This window comes from Geotrypetes seraphini, chromosome 2 (assembly GCF_902459505.1).
Source record: "Geotrypetes seraphini chromosome 2, aGeoSer1.1, whole genome shotgun sequence".
Lineage (NCBI taxonomy): Eukaryota > Metazoa > Chordata > Amphibia > Gymnophiona > Dermophiidae > Geotrypetes > Geotrypetes seraphini.
Genome location: NC_047085.1, coordinates 236138923 through 236156327, shown reverse-complemented (window position 1 = coordinate 236156327; position 17405 = coordinate 236138923). Strand labels below are relative to the sequence as shown.

The 17405-nt window shown below is 42.1% G+C and overlaps 1 protein-coding gene and 1 pseudogene across 1 annotated transcript in view; one reads left to right on the top strand and one right to left on the bottom strand.

Annotated features, from left to right (window-relative positions):
* Positions 1-17405, top strand: part of GRIN2B (glutamate ionotropic receptor NMDA type subunit 2B) — a 958742-nt gene that overhangs the window by 13534 nt on the left and 927803 nt on the right. The gene's annotated exons all lie outside the window — the stretch shown is intronic.
* On the bottom strand, positions 4913-5615 carry LOC117354859 (annotated as a pseudogene).

The following is a 17405-nucleotide window of genomic DNA, read 5'->3' as shown; positions in this document are numbered from 1 at the left end:
CCAGCACCTAAAGGTTGGGGGGAGGGGGGTTAGATAATTGCTGGTTTACAATCCATTTGGGTATCAAAGTAAGAGACAGCATTTATATTTTTCCCATTATTATGGCTGTCATGCTTTATTGCCATTTTCTGAACTGTGAGCGAATGATGGACTGAATAGAGGAGGATGGGGAGAGAAGGGTGGAAAAGTTATTTGAGGCAACCTGTCAGACACAATTGTATAACCATTAAAGATCAGCAGACAACTGGAGAGTTTGAGAGGTTAAACTAGCACTTACATGTGGAAGTCAATGAAAAGAAGAAAGAGTTTCTGTATTATGAGGGGGAGCTAAAGAGTTCTTTGCCCAACCAACCAACTTCCTAAATTCTGACTGTTATTCTACCACTGTAGCTGAAAAGAGTATTATCTTATTTCATTGAATGGCAATTTACAGAAATGAAATTCTATGTTTTGACATTGATTGAACTTGATTTTGACATTGATTGGTTGAGCTGAGAGCTTTTCAGCACCCCCTCATACAAAAGAGCCCTTGACAAGGATTGTAGAAACATAGAAACATAGAGTATAATGGCAGAAAAGGGCCGATGGCCCAACAAGTCTGCCCATTCAAGAACCCTCCCTCCTTCGAGAATCCATCTTTTAAGCATTCCTCTGGAACGACCCCACCTGTCTGTCCCATCGTCCCTTGAAGTCGAGCGTGGTACTGGCCTCGACTACCTGACGTGGAAGACCATTCCATCGATCAATTACCCTTTCGGTGAAGAAATACTTTTGGTGTCCCCATGAAATCTTCCCCCCCCTGAGTTTTAGCGGTTGCCCTCTTGTCGCCGTGGGACCCGTAAGACAAAAGATTTCTTCCTCCACATCAATACGGCCCGTGATGTATTTGAATGTTTCTATCATGTCCCCCCTTTCCCTGCGCTCTTTAAGAGAATATAAGCGCAGCCTGCTCAAACGTTCTTCATATGAGAGATTTTTTAGTCCTGAGACCATCCTAGTGGCCATTCGCTGAATCGACTCCATTCTCTTCACATCCTTTTGATAATGTGGCCTCCAAAACTGAACACAGTACTCCAGTTTATGTCAGCCTGAAGCTTGTGGGTTAGATATGGAGCATTAAAAGAGGCTTTTCATTTAATTCTGGTTAAGAATGAGTTAAATAGAATCTAACTATTCACCAGTAGGATCGCAATCATAACATAACATTCTACTTATATACCGCAGGACCGTGAAGCTCAATGCGGTTTACAAAAGAGAAAGTTGTTAAAATTGAACAGAATGACTTAGATTCCTATGTAGTTGGTGAACAGATATACCGCCCCAAATGCCTAGGTGGTTTACATAAAATGAAAAACATTTGTACAAATGTTTCAAAGGTAATAATAAAATGGACCATATCCAGTGAGTTTCAGTGAAAATGGGAGGCATATAAAGGGCGATTCTGAAAATATCCAAAACTCAAGGACAACGAAATAACATCAGTAATTAAGCTCTGAAATCTGTTGCTGGAGGATGTGGTATTGTGGCAAAAGCAGTAAAGCTGGGTTTTTAAAAGATGTGAACAAATTTTTGCAGAAAAAGTCCATAAACCATTATTTCAGGCAGATTTGGGGAAAGCTACTGCATATCTTTGGGGTAAGTGACATAGAACCTTCTACATTTTGGAATCTGGAATGGCCAGTTGGACAAATAGGATACTGGACTTGATGGATCTTTGGGAGGATCCAATATGGCTATCCCCTCCTAATAGTACTGCAATGTACTTGGACTGCTAGTAGATAACGTAGTATTGGAACAGAATGAACATTTTGGAAATATAACGTGCCCATTCTCATGAGAAATTCTGTTCTATTGCTGAAGTAATTTTAAAAACTATTGTATGTGGGACTTGACCCATGAACTTTGCATCGATTCTGAAACAGAAAGCATGTGTGTATTTTCCCTTTGGAAAAATGGAGTGACCTAAGACAGAGCTGCTCAACCTATGGGCCAGGATCCCAAATGGGGTCACAAAACTCACATTGGGTCAATGACCTGGGTAGGCTCTATGTAAGTGTATCGCTACACTTCGGGGGTGGGGGTGGGAGTGGAGTCACACAATTGTATGGGATAGAAGGTAATGTCCTATTATGGATTAAGAGAGTAGGTTTAAATGATCAATATCCTCAGTGGAGAAGGGTAAATAGTGGGGGTCCCCAGGGATATGTACTGGGACCGCTGCTTTATAACATATTTATCAGTGACCTAGAGATGGGAATAACTAGTGAGATAATTAGATTTGCTGATGACACAAAGTTGTTAAATCGCAAGAGGATTGTGAAAAATTGCAAGAGGACCTTGGGAGACTTGAGTGTCAAAATGGCAGACAACGTTTAATGTGAGCAAGTGCAAAGTGATGCATATGGGAAAGAGGATCCCAAACTATTGCTACGTGATGCTGGGTTCCACAAAGAGGGTTTAGGTGTTATCGTTGAGGATACATTGGAACCCTCAGCTCAATTTACAGCGGCAGCTAAGAAAGCAACTAGAATGTTAAGAATATCAGAAAAGGAGTGAATACAATGCATGGAGAGGAAGCGATTCACTCTGCTGTGTTTTAAAACTGAGGACTTCCAGAACTGCTTCAGAAAGTGACAAGAACAATGTGTGAGGGGGAGTATTTTGAGGTGGATTAATGGCAAAGTGTCTTTTACAGTAATAAATTTTTTAAAATTTAAACATTCACCATAGTTTTTGATCACACCTCGTACTTAATCTTTATCTCTCCCTGACAATTGTGGGGCACAGACTGTAGAAGTCTGTAGGCCTGACTCACTAAGCCCCCTTTTCCATTCTTTATCCATGACAAAAATTCTTGTTGAAGTAAGCCATATTTAGTACATTAGAAGCAGTCCCTAAGAAAACTTCACTTTTATTTTTTTCCACTCATTCATTTTCCAGTTTTACCATCTTACCATCCAGTAGTGTAGCTAGAAGGCAAATTTTGGGTGGGCCAATGGGTAGATCATGTGGGTACACATTGCCTTTGTTTCCCACTTCCCCCTCTCAAACTTAAAAATCAAATACCGTAGCTGGTATAGATATCCAAGTACTACCACCTAAAGACTCCACAGCACACTGACCCCCTTTAGATAAACATGGTAAGTCAGTAGCAGTGCTCTGACCTACTGATACCAGCACCCATGCATGCTCAGTTCTTGATGATGAACTGAGCATGTGTGAGAACCAAACATGCTCAAATTTCTGGCATTGGCATCTTGGAGCACTCCTGCTGATGGCTGTGGTTTTCTGAAGGCAGTGGTCAGGCTGTGGATTTTTTCACTGACAAAGCTTTGAGGATCCCCACCATCTCCATGAATGGCATGGCATTGGTGGACGACCCTGAGACAAAAGTGGATGCTGACTACGGGAATTAAATATTGACCTGATAATTAGCATGTTCTGAGACCTGTTATAACACAAAAACATGGTCCGTAGATAATCTTGGTTGGTTCATGTGTTCTCATATCATTTCCATATTTTTTTCTTATTAAAGTCATAGGTTGTTGGTAAAAATAGTGGGTTTATATTTCAAGTCAAATAATGGATTAATATATATCTGCAAGATTTCCATTAAAGACCTAAGGGATCCTTTTAATAAAGATTTTAGCGTGGGCTAATGTACTAGCTGGGGGATGCACAAAACTTACCAATCATGTCCCGATCGTCGCTAAACTGGTTGACCAGTTTAGCAATCGATTGGATCGGATACCCCAATGCACAAAACTGCCCACCATGTGTTTATCCCCTTAATCACCCATTTTCCAATCTGACCCATGCAAATGAGTAAAACCCCATGCAAAATAGCCAAGCGATCTTAAAATACGATTGCTCTAGACCTATCGGTACCGACTGGTCTGCCTGTGTTTTTTTTTTTTCAATGGCACAGATATTTTGCATGTATTACACACACAAAATATCTGTCCCTTAAAAAAAAAAATGAAAAAATCCCCCACCGCCACTGGCTCTCGCCAATGACCCCCAATTGTGCCCTTGACAAACATGGCAACCTCCCCAACAAATGAGGTGCCCCACCCAAACCTAAAACAAATGGCAGGAGGGATGCCCACTCCCTCCTGCCATTCTGATTGATCCCCCAGGCAGGAGGACCCCTCCCCGTACCTTTTTCTGGGGAGCAGGAGGGATGCTCAGTCCCTCCTGCTTCCTCCAATGTGCCGTCCAGAATGCTGGACCTTAGGCCACTCCCTGGTGCATCATGTGATTCATGGTGAGGAGCCTAAGGCCCTGATCAGCACAGTCAAGCCAATCAGGGTCTTCCTTAGGAAAGAGCCTAAGGATGTCCCTGATTGGCTTAGACGCCACAGGCCCCTCCCTTGATGCAGTGAGGAGAGGCCTAAGGCCCAGTGTCATAGTCAGAGGGAGGAGGAGCAGGAGGAGTTTTTAATACTTCCTGCTCCCAACGTTTGAGAGGTACATGGCAGGGGTCCTGGAGGGGGAGGGGTGCCTCCGGTGGCAGGAGGGAGTGAGCATCCCTCCTGCTTTTTTTTCAGGTGGAGGGGGAGGGAGTTCCTTTATGGCAGGAGGGAGCGGGCATTCCTCCTGCCTTTTTTTTTGGGAGGGAGGGAGTTCCTTTGTGGCAGGAGGGAATGGGCATCCCTCCTGCCATTTTGCTACGGGTTGGGGGGTGGACAGTAGTTTGGGGTGCCAGTGCGGGGTGGGAGGGCATGGCACGGGTGGTGCTGCTTTTTTTTTTTTTTAATGGATCAGGTTGTGGTTAACATACGTACATCTGTGCCATTAAATAAAAAACAAAACCAGAAGCCTTTTATTTTTTTTCTAAATGTCAAAATTGATGAATGTATTGGTAATTAATCTATTTGAACACGTGATGACGTACAAGATCTGTATATTTTCAGTTTTGTTTGCCAAAATATTTCAGTTTTTCAGCTGGATCTGGTATTATTGTTTCACTGCCAGGTTTCTAACCTATAGGGCAAACTTCTCCATGTTTGTCAGTGTACTGGAACGCCTGGACTAGATGGAGAGTTTCGTCTACTGAGTGGTCCACAGGAAGGTTGTTCATTGTAATTTGCTGAAGAACTCCTTTGTTGTCAATAATGAAAAGGCCTCTAAGTGCATGCCCTTGGTCTTCCAAGTATACTCCATAATCTTTTGATATCTGATGTGTTTAAATCTGAAAGAATTGGAATCTGCATTGGCCCAAGTCCCCCTTGCTTTCGTGGTGTATTAATCCAGGCTAGGTGTGTAAACGGTGAATCCACCGAACATGCCACCACTTCAGTGTTTATAGTGTTGAATTCTTCAATCCTGTCACTGAAGGCGATAAGCTCCATTGGACACACAAATGTGATGCCAAGAGGGTAAAAGAAAAACACGAAAGATTTTCCCAGGAAATCTCTCAACTTCAGCTCTTTAAATTCACCCTTGATGACTGCTGTTCCTTCCCAGTAGGGTGCTGGCTTGGCAATCTTGACCTGGCTGAGGTGCAGCGAGTGGTCCGAGACGGGGATGCGGGAAGCCTCCCCCGGGTACACCTGAAGGCTTTGCGCATGTGTCAATCGCTCACTGAGTGATTGAATTGGTCGCGTTTTCATGTAAACTTGTTAGTGCATCGATCGCTGTTGGGGAATCAGCCAGCGAATCGGCCAACAGCGATCCAGTCGGTAATACCGACTGACTTTTGTGCATCTAGGCCTTTGTGCAAGTTAAATTCTGTGCATTCCATTTTATTCATATAGGCCACATGGCACTAAGTTTTAGTAAAAGGACCCTTACATTCCTACAGTGCATTCTTTGCCCATCTCTTAACATTTCACGGGAAATCAATAGATGCGTATTTCATATTGCACAGTAGAGATGTCCTTGGAAAACAGTTTTGGTTCATTTTCCAGTCTTTTTATAATTTTTCTTTTATATGGTTTTGTATTTTTTCTACATTTTTGTTAAATCCTTTTTTTAAACATATGGAGATTGGCTTTATGCATGTTAATTCATATGTCAAATCAATTTTGCAAGCAGCTTTTTAAAGACATGCTAACAAATGTGCATCCCATTGCATAGGGACATTGCAGGATTTCATTTTTTTTCTCTAGTGAACTCTTGTAAACTCAGACATTACAGTTTTTGATAACGGGATAACGGGTCTGTTTGCAGTCCTGAAGCTTTCAAACGATACAAGCTTCACAAAACTGACGTGGTAATTATTCATAATTATCTCAGGCATTCACAAATCTTCTGCAGTTAATCAAGTTGTAATCAAGAGTCTTGCCTGATCCAAAATCTATATACAGATGCTTGTCTGTGATTATAATAATAGTGCAAATAAAAAAAACCAACACAAGTCCTTAACTAGAAGTATATAGAATTCAGTGTCTCATTCTGGTGTCCTCCATTTGTCTCTTTCTGCAAATATTAATCACCGTATCTCCTTCTTTGTTTTCAGAAAGGGAATTAGCATAACCTCCTTGTTTTTCTGGATCCTCACGTTTTCCTCCTTGTGACCCTGAGCAAATCACTTAACCCTCTATTGCCCCAGATACTATAGCTAGATTGTGAGCTCACACAGATAGATAGGGAAAATACCTAATCAGATGGCTTCATTGATGGGTGGTATATCAAATACAAACCAAAACTTGGTATTTTCTCATCCTGACTTTCATGCTAGGCAGAGCAATTCAGATTTTGCTGTTCTATTTCTTAGCTGCCCTCACAATGCCAGAAACATCTGCTGCCTCTTTTATTTCTATGGGTCATGCATTTGATATATACCACCTTTCTGGAGTAGAACCAAAACAGTTTACATATTATATACTAGTACTTTCTCTGTCACCTAGAGGGCTCATAATCTAAGATTTTGAACCTGGGACCATGGAGAAATTAATGACTTACTGTGATCATATGACAGGACCGAGCGGTAACACTCGTCACGTATCCATACCCCTAGGCACCTTTTTTCTCCAGGTCTTTGTTAAAACATAAAACATACAGGATTACATCATTCATCACACATTCCATTAAAATTCCTCACCAGGTCTTCCCAGCTACTCCTGGTCATTCTCCAGGTCCTCCCTGGACTTTTGTCCCTCCAGGTCTTCTCGTGAGTCCTTCCTCTGACCCTACTTTGGCTCTCCAGGTGTTTGGCAACTTCTGGTGCCATTACCAGTCCCTCCTGTGCTTGCCATCCCAACTGGTCCCTCTGCTGGATGCTCCTTAGAACTCTGGCCAATACTCCCAGGGTCTACCAGGCTGCTTTCTAGGGATCCACTGACTGCTGCTACCAGTGCCATTACCGGTCTCTCTGCTGGTTGCTACCGTCCCAGCCGGTCCCTCTGCCAGTCAGCTGTCAGACCTTCTTCCTCAGCCTTGGACTCTTCCAGTTTTCCATTGCTCAGTTGTCTTATCCTGCACGCACACACTGAGGATTCTCCCAGCCCTTCAGGCGTCTTATCACAAATGCATACACTAAGGACTCTCTTTGTGGGGCCTCTGCCAGTCCCTCACTCTCTGGTCTCTTGAGTCCCTGCCACATGGATCCTTCTTTACTGGTTCCACCACCAGTCATCAAGCCCGAGCCCTTCCTTGACTCCAGGCTCTACTGGGCCGTCAGGCTACTCTTAGCTTTTCCATAGAAACATAGAAAATGACAGCAGAAAAGTGCCATAGCCCATCAAGTCTGCCCACTTTAATGACCCACCCCCTCGACTTTACCCCCTAGAGATCCCACATGCTTATCCCATTTACTTTTAAAATCTTGCACGCTGCTGGCTACAATCATCTGCAGTGGAAGTTGATTGTGGCCAGTAGCGTGCAAGATTTCCCTGCCTGTGTATAGGTCCTCACGGACCCTCCCACCACCAGGCTGCCATTCTCTGCTGCACCAGAACCCCCTGTCAGGACTGGTCAGCCTGGCCACTCTACTCTGCTGCACTGGGCCCCCTATCAGTACCAGTCAGCAGTAGCCTTCAGGGCTTACTGGGAGTTAGACCAGAAGTCAGCATTCCTTCTCCCGAGGGCCACCCAGCTCCCAAAGGAGCTTCTTCTTTTCTCAGTTCTTCTTTGCTCAGCTTGGGAACTGTCCTTTTCAGCACCACTGTTCCCTCATGATGAGTGGACAGCTTCCAGGAGCCTTAGCAGGATGGTATGCAGATTAGCTCTTTCTTTCAAATGCTCAGTCTCCCTCCACTGGCCAGTAATAGGTACTCCACCCTGTCACACTACCCAGGGTCACAAGGAGCTACAGTGGGAATCAAAGCCAGCTCTACTGGTTTACAATCTACTGCATTAAGCATTAGGCTAGTCTTCCACTCAAAGTTGCCCTTTCTTCTTTTCATTACAGGTATGTGTTTCTTGATTTCAGTGTTTCCATTCACTGAGGCTGTCTCATGAAAGACTTTAACACTGGTCTCATGTATTTTTTTGTTGCCAGTATTATGGGAAGACAGTATGGGACTCATTGTTTCTGAAGCATTTAGATGGTTAATTTGTAAAAAACTTTTAGGCAATAATCGGATCTTTTAGGGTTTTTAGCCATTGTTTTAATTCTTTAATTCTCTTCAACTTATTGTATACTAAATTAAGTATTTTAAATAATGTAAACCGCATAGAACTTCACGGTTTTGCAATATATAAATAAATTGTTATTATTTTCAAAAAAAGAAAAATGTTCCAAAAAGTGGCATAAAGAAGTAGATGGACATTTTGTTGCCAAACCCTTCCAATTTGCTATTTTCAAAACCTATATTTTAGACGGATATCAGCAGTTCATCTAAATCTCAAGGGGGGTGATAGAGGTGTGATGTGGGCAGGACTAGGGCAGGTTATGAATTGGACATTTTTCTGACATAATCAAACATTTATGAATACATCCAGGGCACAATTTGGACATTTGGGGCTAGCCCTGTTTTAATAATGAATAAGTGTCAAAAGGTGTCCAAGCTGACCACGAGAGGGATATATGCATGACCACTACACACTCCCCCAGAGGTCACTGATCCCTTCCCTCCTCCCAAAGATATGAATGAAACAGTACACACTAGCCTATATGAAAGTGTCAGATATTATGGCAAGTCCTAGTAGAGCAGCAAGAAGGTTCTTGGAGTAGCCTAATGGGGACTCAAGCCTATAGTCTAACTACTACACTTATGGTGGAATATATAAGCCTTCTAAAATCCACCCATATCCCACTGTACCTACATGTAGGTGACAGCTGCAGGCATAAGGGCTATTGGTGTGGTATATAATGGGGTTCAGTAGGTTTTGAGTGCATTTTGGAGGGCTTACCATACACTATAAGGAAGTTATGGTGAGACGTGTACCTGGGCCTTTTTATATGAAGTTCATTGCAGTGCCCCCTAGGGTGCCCCACTGCTCTGCTGGGATGTCCGTGTGGCCAGTCTACTAAAAATGCTGGTCCCTACTACATCCCAATGGATGTGGGGTTTTTTTAATGGTTCTAAAAGATAGACTCATTGAGCACAAACACATCTAATTTTTTTTTTTTTTTTTTTTTTAAAAAAGCAAATTAAGACATTTTACAGTTATGAAAATGGTCATGTTTTGTACTGGATTTTTGTGCATCTTCCATAAAACATGTCAACTCGGATTCAGACGTTTTCTATATATGCTTGTTCGCTTTCAAAATTCTTCATAAATTTCAATGACTCATTCACATTCTATTCCCTCTGGAATCCTCCAAATTCTTTGATTCTTCTCATTCCAGTTGCATCTACAGAGTCCTTTTATGGATCAGACGTGATTTTGTCTTTGTTCTGTAGCAGTGTCAAGTTAGTGTAACTTTCAGCAAGAAAGTCATCCCCTCCTTCACTCTTGACATAAAGAAGAATTAAGATGCAAGGGAAATTTTCATTTTATATTCCTTAGCTGCAACATAATTATCTATCATTAGTAACTTTAGAGACTGCAGCTTTTTTATGATTATCTTGGGGGGATTGGGGGTATCAATTTTAATTTCCATACTAGCCACAGTTGCTACATTAAGGGACTTATTTATTTGGATTTATTGACCTTGTATGATAGCACAGAAGCACTGGTTATGCCACTGTCAATGGTGGGTCTCTGGGTGAGGATTTGGAAGAGACTGCCACTTTGGTTCCAGAGTTTACTGTTTTTGTCTCCTCCAGAAAGCAGAGTTCCCACACCATTCTGGCAGCCTGAAAGAGCATCATGCACTATCCAAATCAAATTCAATCTATAAACCAATGATCCCTCTAATTCTTGTAGGCACATACTTTCATCTGCCAGCAGTGGAGGGGGATTATACTTCATTTTGCATCTCCATTCTTTTATGAGGTATGTTCTACTGTGGTACAAATAACTGGAACATGTGCAGAGGGAGCCCCCACTATAGTGCTTCTAGCTCACTCCTTTTGCCATTTCGCCGTTCTACTCTGTAACACCTCTGGACATGTCCAGAAATCTTCTTCTGTAATCCGCCTTGAACTACAAGGTAATGGCAAAATAAAGATTACTAATGTAATGTAATTTTCTACTTTAACACCAACATCTAGCATTGTTACCACCAAAATCCCAAGCTCTTTGTTCTCCTCACTCCCTTACTATCTCCATCTTTCTCTTTTCAGCTTTCATACATCTTATCATGTTCATCCCTTCTCTCCTCACTCCTGCTTAACTTTCTCTATCTTTCAGCTCCTTTACCTACCTCTGTACTCCAATCTCCAGTTTCTCTTCTCTTGTACTCCCGTTCCTTATCACTGTCTCCCATTCACCTCTTAATCATCTATCTACATTCCTGTAATGTCTCCATTGTTCTCTTTATCCACATTTCTTATACTTTGCCTGTACTAAATCTTCCTTTTGCCCCATCTTCTTCTTTCTTTTCCCCAGCATCTGCCCCCTGGTTTTTTCCCCCATGATTTGGTCCCTGCCCCCTTGTCTCTTTCTCCCTTCATCAGTATCTAACCCATCCTACATATTCCTCCAGATCCACCACCTTCTTAGTAAAGGGGCTGCTCTAGTCCCTCCCTTCCTCTTCTGTTGTGTAACTACAGTAAGGGGTACTAAGACCAAGTGGCATAGTAAGGGGGAGCAGGAGTCCGCCCTGGGCACCTTCTTGGTAGAGGTGCCACCACCCATCCTCCTCTCTGCCTTCCGTGTTTTTCCTCTACAATGCGTGTGCACCCTTTTCCTTCCCCTGTACCAAATAAAGAATTTGATGCCCTTCTTCTGAACGCACTGCATATAAAAGGTGATGACCTGCGGTTGAAGGATCTGGAGGGGGATTCCTGCGGGGTCAGCTGTCAGAAAGCGTTTGGAGGATCATGCCAAAGCAGAAGAATCAGGCCCATGGTCGATGCGGTCCTCTTCGCCATTTTAGCCTGTCCCTTGCATGCCTGGTTTCGGGCGGCATGGGCCTGTTCAGCGCTTGCTCGACCCGGGATCTGAGGGCTTTTGCCCCGAAGTCCCAGCGTCCATCTGCCCAGCCTTTCTCCAGGGTTTCTCGCCGAAGTTGAGGAGATCGGGTGATGCGGGATCGTAGCGGCAGCAAAGAAGGAACTCCATGTTGGCCTCAGCCCCGACGATGCCAGTGTACAGCTCGGCGCCTTGTGTCTGTTGCAGTGCTTTTGCCTCCCTCGCCTATATCCTGCATGCAAGACTTCAACAGCGTTGGTCTAGTCATCACCTTCCTACCCGAGATTTGGAGGACTTCTGCCCTGATGTCCCGCTGTCCGTCGGCCCAGGTTGACACAGTAAATACAGGACAGGAGTACCCTATTTACCCTAGTAACAACGGCACCAGCATACACAGTCTTTCAACACTGGGCGGCTTTCCCACAAAGAGGGTAATCTAGTAGTCACTGTGGGCCTCGTATGATACTACTTCCTTGGAGCAGCTTGCTTGATCCTAATTCATCAATAACGCTGAAACTGTGATTAAAGACACTATTTTTCATTTTACTTTATTTTTCTTATCATATTATGAATTTTCTTTAACCTTAACTATTGTTTTTAATTCTGCCTTTATTATGTTCTATCTCCTTCATTTAAATTTTCTCCAAAATTCTATTGTCTAACTGTTCTCCCTTTTACATCTATTCCTTTTTTCTCCTTTCTTCCACTACCAAAGTACTATTCAGATCAATGCTGTCTAGTTAAAATGTTTAACCTTAATCTTCTTCTTTATTTTTCACTTCTTTAACAACCTTCAGGTGCTTTAGTTAGATTGTGAGCCTTCGGGACAGTAAGGGAACTTATTAAGCACCTTTCTTACTTCTTATTTTAATTTTAAATGTATATTTTCTTAAAACCGCTTAGAACCTAACGGATGTAGCGGTATACAAGAAATAAATTACATTACATTACATTACATTACATTCTATAACTGGATGTTGCATTTACTTGCCACTTGAGCACATAAATATATAGAATACTTGCACTTTCATTTGTAAGTATATACATAGATGTGTAAGTGGCAGCAAAGCAACTAAGTACTATTCTATAAGTGCACAGATAAGTGGCATGGAAGAGCATTTTTAAAAGGACATCCAAGCCAGAATAGAGATGTTCATGTCAGAATATCTCATTTAGATGATTTTTGCAGTTGTCCACCCTCTCCAAGGTAGGGAGAACGAGAGGGCACTCTCTAAAATTGAAAGGGGATAGATTCCGGATGAACGTAAGGAAGTTCTTCACCCAGAGAGTGTCCACCCTCTCTCTGACCCTTGCATCCACTCTCCACCCTCTCTGCCCTTCCTTTCCTATGACACTCCATCCCTGGGGTTTCCATCTAGGGCAAGAACATGTACAGGAAAAAGATCCTTAAGGAACAACTTTGTTTGATACCAAAAAGAGACCCAAGAAAATTATAATTAGTCACTCGTGTCCCCCCAAAACACCACAAAAAAATATGTATTTTGTGCATGACATGCATAGTGACAACACACAAACCTAGAGGACTGGGTAAAACGAGGATCTTGCAGGCCCCATGAACCTCACTGATCTCTACCTCACATCCTTAAAAATTTGCTTATCTCTAGGGTGAGCGGGAACCGTGAGGTCTGCGGGTGTTAAAATGCCCTGCAGACCCCATGCCACAAAGATGTGCGAGGTCTGTGGGATCCGGGCAATCCTTATTTTACCCGGTCCCCAAACGTAGGAAAGTGTATGCATTGAGAGTAATTTTTTTAAAGCTATTTACCCAGATGCTGTTTCCAGAAAAGGAAGGTTTAAATCTAGGGGAATACTTATTTTCTTGGATGTCTTTTTCAAAGAGAAAGTGCTCAGTGCTCTTAGTTTCATGATAGATGTGGTGTACCAGTTATCAAAGAGAAAGCACCCACAAACTTTTCATTGGCCTGAAGTTTTGAAAATAGCCCAGAGTAAACTCGATTTCTGTCATGGAACTACAACTCTACCTTCTTGCAGGACTTGGAAACAGCAGCCGTGCACATAGCCCTGTTTGCGCGATCATTAACTCATACCAACATCTGTGCACAACGCACAGCATGAAAATCCCTGCATTTCAAAATCATACCATGTAAGAGCTTCAAGTAGCAGCTCTCATCTGAAGATTTGCCAAGATTTTTTCCCTGTATTGTAAGGGATAGGATTTTTTTTTTTCTAAACCCACAAAAAAAACACTTCTCTTCTGAGCTGCACACCTTAAGCACTGCAGTTCAAATAGCAAACAGCACTGGAACCCAGTGAGAAAACTCTTTGCTACCCATAGATGCATACAACTGATTAATAATGACTTGCCGTCCTGCCTCTTTTGGGGGTCAGTGGGCATTTTTTGTGACTTAGGAAAGATCAGAGCAACTGACCCCCTTCCTTCGCCAGGAAATTCAAGTGGCAGAGGCACAACTCGGATTCTGCTCCCTCTCAAGAAAAAAAAATGACGTTACAAACCGAGTAACAATCCAAGAGACCAAAAACTAAACTTTCCCGAGGCAGAAACCCCCCCACGTGGTCTTGATCACCCTGCTTGCTGGAACTGAAGGGAACTTGACACTTTTTTTTTCTCCCAGAGGAGTCCCAGACTCACTGCAGCCACACGATCTGACCAGCAGAGGCATTATCAGCAGCTTTGTGGGAGGTGTTGTTTACACTCAACGCAGCAGGATTATTCTGCTTTCTGGAGACAGGGAAACATACCCAATCAGAGGACAGAGCCTGGTTAAAGAAACAGCAAAATAGCTCAGTAACCCTCCCGAGCAAAACTGGAGGCAACCTGAGGAGTGCCCTTCAGATTGGCTTCTGATGTGCCGTCCCGGTTTCGGAGGGAAGAGAAGGGAAGCCGGCATGCACACCTTAGAGCCCCGAAGCATGAGTTTGCTACGGGCTAAGGCAGCTGCCTGTGAAATAAATACAAATCACTGCCGCGTCTCCAATAAATACAAATCACTGAGTTCGCGTCTCCAAGCCGGTGAGAGGTGTTTTTTTTTGTTTTTTTTTTTATATATGTTGAGTGGCGGCGGCAGCAGCAGGATTTGCGATAGATGACAGCTGGGCGGTCATCTAAATTAGCCGGGCGTAGCGCCCGGCTGAAAGGCCCTGGGGAGAACACTGAATTTGGATAGAATTTAGATTTGCTGAGGAAGATACTAATAGACCTGTTTGGAGATTCAATAATACATTGCTTGCAGACTCAAACTTCCTTGAGGAAATTCAAGTTAAAATGAATGAATATTTTTATTTCAATTCTTCAGAGGAAATTCCTTTGGCGATTATTTGGGATGCTTTCAAAGCTACAATGAGAAGGCATATAATTTCATATTCGGCACGTATTAGTAAATTACTTAAATTGGAATTTTCCAAATTAGAGCAAACTGTTATTGGAGTCACAATTGGCATTGAAATGGGATCAGGTTACTCTGAATGCCCTTTTGAAAGCTAAATATAAATATAATGAGATTTCCTCACAATTGGCTAGGAAAGATTTGTTTTCTCAACAGGCTTTATATTATGGAAGCTCGAATAAAGCGGGAAGATTATTGGCTAATTATCTCAAAGAAAAGATTGTGGTTATTAAAGATGGCAATGGCAAAATTCATACCCATATTGGAAATGTTTTAAAACAATTTTTGGACTATTATAAGGCTTTATATTCTGAGCTTTATTCAACTAAAGAACATGATGGTAGGGAATTTTTTAATTCAATAAATGGGCCAAAGGTTGCCGAACATATAAAGGAAACACTTGAAGCACGTATATCATCTGCAGAACTCCAGGCAGCATTGAAGTCTCTCTGGGTTGGATGCACCCTGGGTAGTGATGGATTCACAGTGGAGTTTTTAAAAATCTTTTCAAAATTTATTATTATCTCATCTTTTAAATTTATATCAATCACAACTGATTCAGGGTTGTATTTCAGGTACTATGGCAGAATCGTTAACCATTGTTTTGCCAAAGCCAAATAAAGATCCCATGTTGGTTTCAAACTACAGGATTTTTTGGACCCCTGTTCGTTTGAAAAAATTTGATAGTTCAAAGTCTAATAGATTCTGGCATTGTCATCTTGATATAGGGACATTGGATCACATGTTGTACTTTTGCCCCTTAATATTAGGATTCTGGAAGTCGATCTGGGGTACAATTAATAGGATATTGGGTACTTTCATGTCCATGTCTTACGATGTGGTTCTCTTTGGAACTATACTGCAACCCAAGTCCCTAACTTCTGCAGCTGAGAATAAATTACTTCATCTAATGACTGGGATTGCTATACAAATGATCACAAAAAATGAAGAATTGCGATAGACTAAATCACACCTTTTGGTGGGAATCCCTGTGCTTGTGTTATCGATACGAACGTATGAATTCAGAAATAAAGGGTTATGGTAAAAATTTTAATAAGATTTGGAGCCCTTTAGCAAATTTTGTATCCATTAATTGTTCAAGCCTTCCATTTTATTGAGTTTTACACATATCCGGATTGGGAGGGAGAGAGGGGGGAGAAGATATTTATATTATTATTGTTAGTAATAAGTGCTGTTGTTTGGTGCCAATTGTTGTATTTTTGTATACACTTTGTATGTTATTAAAATGAATAAAGACTTTAAAAAAAAAATAAAATGTTTGATTATTTTCAGAAAAAATATCCAAATCATAAGCCCACCCTAGTTCATTTCAGTTCAAGGTCAAATTACATTACAAGAGGTTGAGTCAGTTACCCAGGAAGTTACAATGGACAGTTTGACATGGACGTTCAATATGATTGCTAGTACAGGTAGATCACTATAGCTACTAATATAGATAGGTCAAAGTTACAAATTCATAGTTACTAGTAGGTCATCGTTGACTCATTGTTATGTCCCAGGAGATGCATTAGACAGTTTAGAAAAGGGCTTTACAATTCCCATTTCATTTATTTCAGGGTTGCTCCCTGTCTTGGTATAGAAATGCTTTTAAAAGTTTTCTGTAAAATAGTGATAACAAAAATCCTTAGATAGTTGTAAATGAAAACATCACCATAGATATCAGCCTTGGAGCAGGAGGAATTGGCTGTGTCAACCTCCCCTCCACAAAAAAATGGAAAGAACCCCCCCCCCCCAAAAAAAAAGTGCATCAATGCATAGTTTCTTCTGCAAATAAGACACAGCATCCAAGTAAACCTTCTCTCACCCAACAGAAGCTGTCCCCTCGAGGTACACTCTGCCTGCCCTATGCCATCATCTTAACCAAATAACCAAGGTTTCAGGGTCCCTGAGGCTGAAGCAAACTCCACTTGTTCACACCAAACCTACTCATGACACTGGTTTGCCTGAGACTTCCCTTTGGTTGTGAATAGAATGCATCTCCCTTTTCAGTCCTCAGCAGAGCACTGGTCTACTTTCCCTTTTTACCAAAGCAAACTCCAAGATCAGTTACTCTTTCCTTTTGACCCACCAGTTTCTTCCTGTTCCTATGGATTTCTATCTTGTTTAGAGGCAGGGTGGTATTTAGAACCAAGAATCCACATCCACCAGGGATGTCTCTTACCTTCTGTTATCTCCTTCCAACATACTTCTATTTCATCATTGCAGCAACTAAGAACCATCCAGTCATATGTCCAAAATCATCCACTGGCTGTCACCATTGTACAATGACTATGACTCCCTCCTTCCTTCTGGAGCTGTGAATTCTGCTTCCATCCTATCCTTAATTCTGGGGGACTCAGGAAATGAAGGATGTGAGTTATGAATCCAAAGGAAATACCATTCTCTGCCAGTATGCCTTACTCTAGTGAGCCACAGGGCCAACCCCACCATTATCATATGTGACTAAAGCAAAGCTGATCAATGGAATCTGATTTTGTCTTTGCTCATTAATACATTGCAGCCAGCACCCCCCACTGTACGAGTAGAGCAAGTTCCTTTATTGTGTCTGGAATAGTATTAGGGTTATCATAAGGCTCCAGAAAACAGAGG